The sequence below is a fragment of the Mus musculus genome, chromosome X (assembly GCF_000001635.26).
Source record: "Mus musculus strain C57BL/6J chromosome X, GRCm38.p6 C57BL/6J".
NCBI lineage: Eukaryota > Metazoa > Chordata > Mammalia > Rodentia > Muridae > Mus > Mus musculus.
Genome location: NC_000086.7, coordinates 6225898 through 6235492, shown reverse-complemented (window position 1 = coordinate 6235492; position 9595 = coordinate 6225898). Strand labels below are relative to the sequence as shown.

Genomic DNA, 9595 nt, shown 5'->3' with positions numbered 1-9595 from the left:
TATCTCTCCAACCCCATTAAATTTAAGTCTGAGGCACAGTTTCATATTATATATTATATACATATATAATATATAATATATAAATGTCCTTGAACTTGCTGTGTTGAAGAGGATGATTTTGATTTTGTGATTCTTCTACCTCCACCTACCAAGTGCTTGGATTATAGGCATGTGCTACCATTCCCATTTTATGAGATTCTGGTTACTGAACCCAATGCTCCACTTATGCTAGCAAATACTCTACCAATTGAGTATATCCACAACTGTCTTATTTTGTTATTATTTCATATGCAAAGTTACCATTACATCATATTCTTTCTCTTTTTTTCCTACTCATCATGCAGCCCTGATCCACTAGTTATCTTCCTCGTGTTGATGATAGCTTAGTATTTCATTGCTGTGAAGAGGCACTGTAACCAAGGCAACTATTATAAAGGACAACATTTAATTGGAGCTGGCTTACAGGTTCAGAGATTCAGTCTATTATCATCAGGGTGGGAAGCATGGCAACATCCTGTCAGACATGGTGCTGGAGGATGAGTTGAGAGTTCTACATCTTCATCCAAAGGCAGCCAGGAGGAGGATGGCTTCTTGCAGGCAGCCAGGAGAGACTCTCTTCTGGGTCTTGGGCCAAGCTTCAACAATAGGAGACCTCAAAGCCTGCCTACACAGTGACCCACTTCCTCCAACAAAGCAACACCTACTTTAACAAGGCCACACCTCCTAATAGTGCCACTTCCCATGGGCCAAGCATATTCAAACCACAACCACACTCCCCTTCTATTTTGATATATGTTTTCTCCTCTGTCTTTCCTTCTTCTCCCAAAGTCTCCTTTCTAGTTTCATGGCCTATATCCACAACTATACATATATATCAAGTAGAACAGAAAATTAAAATCTTGGATGTGAGCAACAGAGCAAACATGTTATTTGTCCTTTTGCTACTTAAGTTTTGAGCTCCATCACTTTTTTACAAATATCTTGCTTTGACTTTTGTTTTCTGCTTTTAAAAAAAATCTGTATAGGGCCCAGAGCCCTCAGGACACAGAAACCTAGGAGCAGCCTGGGACAGGATCCCTCTGGTTTCCTTCTGAGCCTGGAGCTGACCCTGTGCATACTCAAATACTACTGTGAGAGAGCTGGTCTCCCAGGAGTGCTGACATACCTGTGAGTAAGACCACTACTTCTGCTCAAATTCCTTCCCCAAGAGGGACCCACCCAGAGCCATCAGGACACAGGAGCCAAGGAACAGCCAGGGACAGGATCCTTCTGGTTTCTGTCTCAACCCTGGAGATGACCCTGGACCACAGTTCTACATACCCAAATTACTCCAAGAGAGAACTGGTCTCCCAGGAGAACTGACACACAGGCTTGCAGAAGGGACAAGCTACAGTCAAGAGACAGCAAGACCAGCTAACACCAGAGATAACCAGATGGAGAGAGGCAAGGGCAAAAACATAAGCAACAGAAACCAAGACTACTTGACATCATCAGAACCCAGTTTTCCCACCACAAAGAGCCCTGGATATCCCAACACACCAGAAAAGTAAGACTGATTTAAAATCACATCTCATGATGATGATAGAGGACTTTAAGAAGGGCATAAATATCTCCCTTAAAGAAATACAGAAGAACACAAGTAAACAGGCAGAAGCCCTTAAAGAGGTAACACAAAAATCCCTTAAAGAATTACAGGAAAACAACCAAGCAGGTGAAGGAATTGAACAAAACCACCCAGGATCTAAAAATGGAAATAGAAACAATAAAGAAATCACAAAGGGAGACAACCCTGGAGATAGAAAACCTAGGAAATAGATCAGGAGTCATAGATGCAAGCATCACCAACAGAACACAAGAGATAGAAGAGAGAATCTCAGGTGCAGAAGATACCATATAAAACATTGACACAACAGTCAAAGAAAATGCAAAATGCAAAAAGCTTCTAACCCCAAACATCCAGGAAATCTAGGACACAATGAGAAGACCAAACCTAAAAGGATAATAAGACAGAAAACTCTAACACAAGGAGGGAAACTACACCCTAAAAAGAAAAAAGCAAGAAAGTAATCTTTCCACAAACTAAAAAGAAGATAGCCACACAAATACAATTCTACCTCTAACAACAAAAATAACAGGAAGCAACAATTACAATTCCTTAATATCTCTGGCTGCACCAACTGCCAAGCCTTCATGCAACACCATTACTCCCCCAATGGTGATGGACTTTCATCACTTTAGAAGCAAGTAAATACATCCTTTAATAAGTGCAGCCAGTATTCTTCAGTAAAGTTTCTTTTATAAATGTGGGTGCCCTTGCATTTGGAGCGTAGATGTTCAGAATTGAGAGTTCTTGGTAGATTTTTCCTTTGATGAATATGAACTGTCCTTCCTTATCATTTTTGATAACTTTTAGTTGAAAGTTGAATTTATATGATATTAAAATGGCTACTTCAGCTTGTTTTTAAGATTTATTTGTTTGTTTTTATCAAATAAATAGAAAATTAAATAATGCTGCATACTTTAAAAAAAAAGATGGAGTCTGAACCCAAAAGATTTAGTCTTTCAGTGCAGGGTAATAAATGTAGATGTGTTTGCATTCTTCTACATGCAGACATCCAGCCAGACTAGCACCATTTGTTGAAGATACTCTCCCTTTTCTATAGTATGGTTTTGGCTTCTTTGTCAAAAATCAAGTGTGCATGGGTTTATTTTTGGGTCTTTAGGTTCCATTGATCAACTTGTCTGTTTCTATATCAAAACCATGTGACATTTATTTATGTTACTCTCTAGTACACCTTGAAGTCAGGGACAGTGATAACTCCAGAAGTTTCTTTATTGTACAGGATTGTTTTAGCTATTCTGGATTTTTTGTTTTTTGTTTTTCCATATGAAGTTGAGAATTGTTCTCTCAAGGTCTGTAAAGAATTGTGTTAGAATTTTAATGGGAATTTGCATTAAATCTATAGATGGCCATTTTCCCTATGTTAATCCTACCAACCCATGAGCATGGGAGATCTTTCCATCTTCTGGAATCTTTTTCAGTTTCTTTCTTCATAGACTTGAAGTTCTTGTCATATAGGTCTTTCACTTGCTTGGTTAGAGTTACACCAAGATATTTTATTTATTTTTGACTATTATGAAAAAAAGAAAAATATTCTGAGTAATATTTTATTGTTTTATCTTAAATTGGTTATGTAGGACACTTATTAATTACCAGAGATTAAGATTCACCATAAATATATATTATTTGCTTATAACAAAGATTCACTCTAATTGTAACAACAATGGCTACAGAGTAAAGTGTAAACTGTACATATTTCCATTATGTTAGTTCTTGAACAATATATGAATCATGCAGAAAAGTAGCAATGTGAGAATCTCACTCTTCCATTTGAAAGTTTTCTTTTATACTATATAGTTCTTTAAAAAATATTCCAGAAGAAACCTCCAGAATAAAGAATATATATATATATCAGTGTAGACAGGACAAATTGTGGATCTAAGGTTTGGTTGCTGGGTTGGTGTCCCCATTGCTCTGTTGGAAGTCTTACCTAGTTACAGGAGGTGGCCGTTTCAAGTTCCATATCACCTATTTCTAGGAGTCTTACCTAGGGTCACCCCTATAGGCTCCTGCGAGTTTCCATTGTCCTAGCTTTCTAGCTTGTCCCAGAAATGTCTCCACCTCCACTGATTCTAGTTCTCTTTTCCTCTGTCCTCCCAACAGTTGATCCCTCTTGTTTTCCTTCACATCTCCTCTCTCACCCAGTCCCCTCCATCCACCCATCCCCAATGTTTATTTTATTTCCCTGTCTCAGTGAAATTCAAGCATCCTTCAGGTCCTTCTTGTTTTGCTTCTGCTTCTGCTTCTGCTTCTGCTTCTGCTTCTGCTTCTGCTTCTGTTTCTTCTTCTTCTTCTTCTTCTTCTTCTTCTTCTTCTTCTTCTTCTTCTTCTTCTTCTTCTTCTTCTTCTTCTTCTTCTTCTTCTGCTGCTGCTGCTGCTTCTTGTTCTTCTTGTTCTTCTTGTTCTTCTTGTTCTTCTTGTTCTTTCTTCTTCTTCTTCTTCTTCTTCTTCTTCTTCTTCTTCTTCTTCTTCTTCTTCTTCTTCTTCTTCTTCCTTCTTTCTTCTTCTTTCTTTCTTCTTCTTCTTCTTCTTCTTCTTCTTCTTCTTCTTCTTCTTCTTCTTCTTCTTCTTCTTCTTCTTGCTTCTGCTTCTTCTTCTGCTTCTTCCTTTTGTATGTGAAACTTTTTTCTTTTTTTAATTAGATATTTTCTTCATTTACATTTCAAATGCTATCCCCAAAGCCCCCATACCCTCCCCCCCCCCCGCACTGCTCCCCAACCCACCCACTCCCACTTCCTGTCCCTGGCATTCCCCTGTACTGGGGCATATGATCTTCACAATACCAAGGGCCTCTCTTCCCATTGATGACTGACTAGGCCATCCTCTGCTACATATGAAACCAGAGACACAACTCTGGTGGGTACTGGTTAGTTCATATCATTGATCCTCCTATAGGGTTGCAGACCCCTTTAGCTCCTTGGGTACTTTCTCTAGCTTTTTCATTAGGAGCCCTGTGTTCCATCCAATAGATGACTGTGAGCATCCACTTCTGTATTTGCCAGGCATTGGCATGACCTCACAAGAGAGAGCTATGTCAGTGTCTTGTCAGCAAAATCTTTCTGGCATATGCAATAGTGTCTGGGTTTGGTGGTTGTATATGGGATGGATCCCCAGATGAGGCAGTCTCTGGATGGTCTTTCCTTCCGTCTTAGCTCCAAACTTTGTCTCTGTAACTCGGATATCATTCTGAGTGAGGTAACCCAATTACAAAAGAACACACATGGTATGCACTCACTCATAAGCAGATGTTAGCCCAGAAACTTAGAGTATCCAAGATACAATTTGCAAAATACATGAAACACAAGAAGAAGGAAGACCAAAGTGTGGATACTTCGTTCTTTTTAGAATGGAGAACACAATACCCATGGAAGGAGTTACAGAGACAAAGTTATTTAGCTTCTTTGAGTCTGTGGATTGTAGCATGATTATCCTTTCTTTGTGGCTAATTTCCACTTATAATTGAGTACATACTATGTTTATCTCTCTGGATCTGGGTTATCTCACTCAGGATGGAATCCATGGGAGGCCTCCAGTTCTCTGAGGAGAGAGGGTGGCATTGAAGGGAGGGAAGGTGAGAGGGAGGGACGGGGAGGAGAGGAAGGAGGGCACCTGTGATCAGGATGTAAAGTGAATGAATTAATTTTTTAAAAAATCAGGATATACTTGTAGTATATTTTCTTGGCTCATTTGTCTGTTAATAGACATCTAGACTAATTCCATTGCCTAGCTATTATGAATAAGCAGCAATAAATGTGGGTGTTCAAGTATCTCTTTGAATCCCTTAGACATATATACCTAAGAATGCTATGACTGGGTCATATGGCCATTTAAGTTCTAGTGTTTTGAGTAATCTACATAGTTACTTATATAGTGGCTGCATCAGTTTACACATGGTTCCTTGGCTGCAGTTGTCACTTGTTTTCTTTTTTCAAATAATTATTTTTTATTGTTTGAAAATTCCATGCATTCATATATAACATGTTTAGAATAAATTTGCCTGTTAATCTCTCTTCTCCAATCTTCTGTCGTGTGTTCTGTTTTGCTGTTTGTTGTTTTCAGAGAATAATGCATCTCAGTACAAATATATTGCCTATTTGAGAGGAAATATTTTGTGTTGGGTTTGTGTCTTTTGCTGTGTCAAAATGCATAACAAAATCAACTTAAGGAAAGAAGGGTTTATTTTGACTCAAAATCAGAGTCCATCAAGGTGTGGGGATGTGGAATCAGGAACTTGAGGTAGCTGGATATCTTGCACCTGCAGTCAGGAGATAGAGATAAATACTGGTGCTCAGCTCCCTTTCTTTGTTTTATTCAGTCTGGAACATCAGCCCATGGAATGGAACCACTCATATTTAGGGTGGGTCTTCTCAGTTCAACTAACATAAAGTAGAAAATCCCTCACAAACATGTCCAGAGTTTCATTTCCATGGTTAGTCTAAATCTTCCTCAGGACACCCTTTCCCCCCACAGTTTCTTAACTCACTTCAAATCATGGGATGCCTCTTTCTCCTTTTCCTCATAGAAAAATCTCAAGTCTCACATGAAGGCAAACCCATTAGAATAAGTACTGACTTCTCAATGGAAAGTTTTAAAGCCAGCAGACTGGGAATAATATATTCCAAGTTCTAAAAGACTACAGATGGCAATACAGACCACTTTACCCAGCAAAACTATCTGCCATAGTTGAAGGAAAAAAAATACCAACTTACCATGTAAACCGATCTGAAAGAACTCATACCCAGCAATCTAGCACTACAGAGACTACTGGGAGCAATATTTGGACTAGAGAGAAAATAAGTAATCATACTCAGGAGACTCTGGGAAGAAAACAAATGAAGTTATAATTATCAAAGCACAAAATAAAACTAAGAACAGAAATAGCAAAATTAAAGAGCAAAATGACAGCAATTGTCACACACCTTACTTTAAATATTAATGGCCTTAATTTCCCCCAATAGAAAGACAGAGGTTGGTTGAATAAATCAACAAACAAAACATTTTTTTTGTTTTCTTGGAAAAAAAACCCCTCATCTTAACTTCAAGGATTGGTGCTACTTGAGAGTGAAGTATGAAAAAAAATTAGTCCAAGCAAATAGGACCAAGAAACAAAAAGTTGCTGCTATCCTAATACATGACAATATAAATGTCAATCTAAAATTATTCAGAAGAGATATAGAATGACACTTCACTTTGATCAAAAGAACAATTAACAAAGAAGACATTACAATCCTAAACATGTACGTACCAACCTCTGATACATCCAGTTTCATAAAAATCAAAGTATTAGATGTCAAGGTACAAATTTATTCCCATTTCAGTAATAGGAGGTGATTTCAATACCTCAGAGACAGTTCATCTAGGAAAAAAAAGCAGAGAAAAATTGGAATTAAATGTCATCATAAATCAAATGGACAAAACATATTTATAGAATATTTTACCAAACACTAAAGGCTAAATGCTATCTATTCTACTCAGCAGCCCATGGAAGTTTCCCTAAAATAGATTGTATCCTGGGACACAAAGCAAAGCTCAACAAATAAAGAAAAATTGAAATAACTTTGCATATTCTTTCTGACCACAAACCAATAAAGTTTAAAAATAAACAATCTCTAGTAAAGATACAAAATCATGGATATTAAAAAATTGAATGAAAAAAAATTGGTCAAAGAGGAAATCAAGAAAGAAAATGTAAAACTCCCAAATTAAATAAAAAGGAAAATGCAACATAGCAAAACCTCTGGGGTACAATAAAAGCAATCCTAAAAGGAACATTTATTGCTCTAAGTGCCTACTAAAAAAAGAAAGAGCATAAATAAATGAGTTAATGATATGATATAAGAATTTGGAAAAACAAGAACAAACTAAACCCAAGTCCAGTAGATGAGAAGAAATAGTAAAAATCAGAGCATAAATTAATAAAAGAGAAACAAAAAAGGCAATAGAAGAAATCAACAAATATAAGAGGTGGCTCTTTGAAAAAAAATAATCAAGACTGATTGTCACTACTTTAGAGGCTGTAGAACCTAGGAGAACAGAGCTGATAAAGGAGGCAGAACAAGTCTCATGCAATAGCCAACTTTATTCAAAGCATCAGACAATTTATATTCTGAGGGTTAAGAGGAGTCACATGAGTAATGTGTACAATTACAAGGACAAACAACATATGGATACAAGCAGCATAAAGCAAAATGTTTTTCCATATAAGTAAATAATAGTATAAACAAATAAAAATAGCCATTCGGAATGAATAATCTGATGTAAACTCACTCTTTTGTGCTACACCTGAAAGGGGCGCAAAAGCATAATCCAAGAACAATTCCTTGTTTCTGAAGAAACTCAGGTCACCAGACTTTTGTCTTCGTTTCTTAGTTTTCTCACTCAGAAATCTCCTCACACGCAATTCCATGTTTGTTTGTTTTTTAACTTAATTTTTTTACATATTCACTTTACATCCTGCCATGACCATGTTCAGACAACTGATACTCTGTTGGCACAGTTAACCTTCAAATGAAAGAGAAGACTCACATAACAGAATTAGAGTTGAGTAGGGATCTTTTACAACAGACACCAAAGAAATTCAGAATAGTATAAGGGAATAATTTTTAAAAACTCTATACTCCATTAAGTTTGAAATGTAGACTTGTAAGAATTCATCTGAACCACCAATTTTAATCCAAGCGGAAACCAACAACTTAAACAGACCCAGAGCAAATAAGGAACCTTCTGACCAATAAAAGTCCAGGTTCATATGGAGTCACAACAGAAAAATATATATTCAAAGAACTACAATTTTTTAAATTACCTAAACAGAAAGAAAAAGAACAGTTCTGTCACCTTCTAGGAAACCACTGTGACTCTGATACCAAAACCAAGCAAACCCAGTGAAGCCAAAACCAAAACAGACCAAAAAAAAAAAAATTGCAGGCCAATATCACTTATAAACATAGATGTAAAAATCCTTGATAAAATACTTGCAAATAATAGAATATAGGCATATATAACAAAGATCATCCACCAGGATCAAGTTGGCTTTATTACTGGAGTTTCAGGGATAAATCAACATATGTACATTTAAATGTAATAAACCATATACATGTGCATAAACCAATGTGAGTATGTCAACAGATATAGAAAAGTCCTTTGACAAAATTCAACATGCTTCTTATTTTTTCTTTTTTTCTTTTCCAAGACAGGGTTTCTCTGTGTAGCCCTGGCTGTCCTGGAACTCACTCTGTAAACCAGGCTGGCCTCAAACTCAGATCCGCTTGCCTTTGCCTCCCAAGTGCTGGGATTAAAGGCGTGTGCCACCACTGCCTAGCTCAACATGCTTCTTTTTTTTTTCTTTTTTCTTTTTTTTCTTTTTTTTATTACGTATTTTCTTCAATTACATTTCCAATGCTATCCCCAAAGTCCCCCCCAACTCCCCTACCCACCCATTCCCATTTTTTGGCCCTGGCATTCCCCTGTACTGGGGCATATAACGTTTGCCTGACCAATGGGCCTCTCTTTCCAGTGATGGCCGACTAGGTCATCTTTTGATACATATGCAGCTAGAGTCAAGAGCTCTGGGGTACTGGTTAGTTCATAATGTTGTTCCTCCAATAGGGTTGCAGATCTCTTTAGCTCCTTGGATAATTTCTCTAGCTCCTCCATTGGGGGCCCTGTGATCCATCCAATAGTTGACTGTGAGCATCCACTTCTGTGTTTGCTAGGCCCCGGCCTAGTCTGACAAGGGACAGCTATATCACCGTCCTTGCAACAAAGGCTTGCTAATGTATGCAATGGTGTCATCGCTTGGAGGCTAATTATGGAATGGATCCCTGGATATGGCAGTCTCTAGATAGACCATCCTTTTGTCTCAGCTCCAAACTTTGTCTCTGTAACTCCTTCCATGGGTGATTGTTTCCAATTCTAAGAATGAGCAAAGTATCCACACTTTGGTCTTCGTTCTTCTTCAGTTTCATATGTTTTACA

General features: G+C 37.5%; 1 long non-coding RNA gene across 2 annotated transcripts in view; it reads right to left on the bottom strand.

The window, feature by feature from the left end:
* Window positions 1-5781: 5781 nt before the first annotated feature.
* Gm33733 overlaps window positions 5782-9595 on the bottom strand; it is a 40182-nt gene continuing 36368 nt past the window's right edge. For both annotated transcript variants that reach the window (XR_003953117.1, XR_001782821.2), the window contains 2 exons: window positions 7889-8122; window positions 5782-6977 (listed from right to left, as the gene is read on the bottom strand). This is a non-coding gene — a long non-coding RNA (predicted gene, 33733). The remainder of the gene's footprint in view (window positions 6978-7888; window positions 8123-9595) is intronic.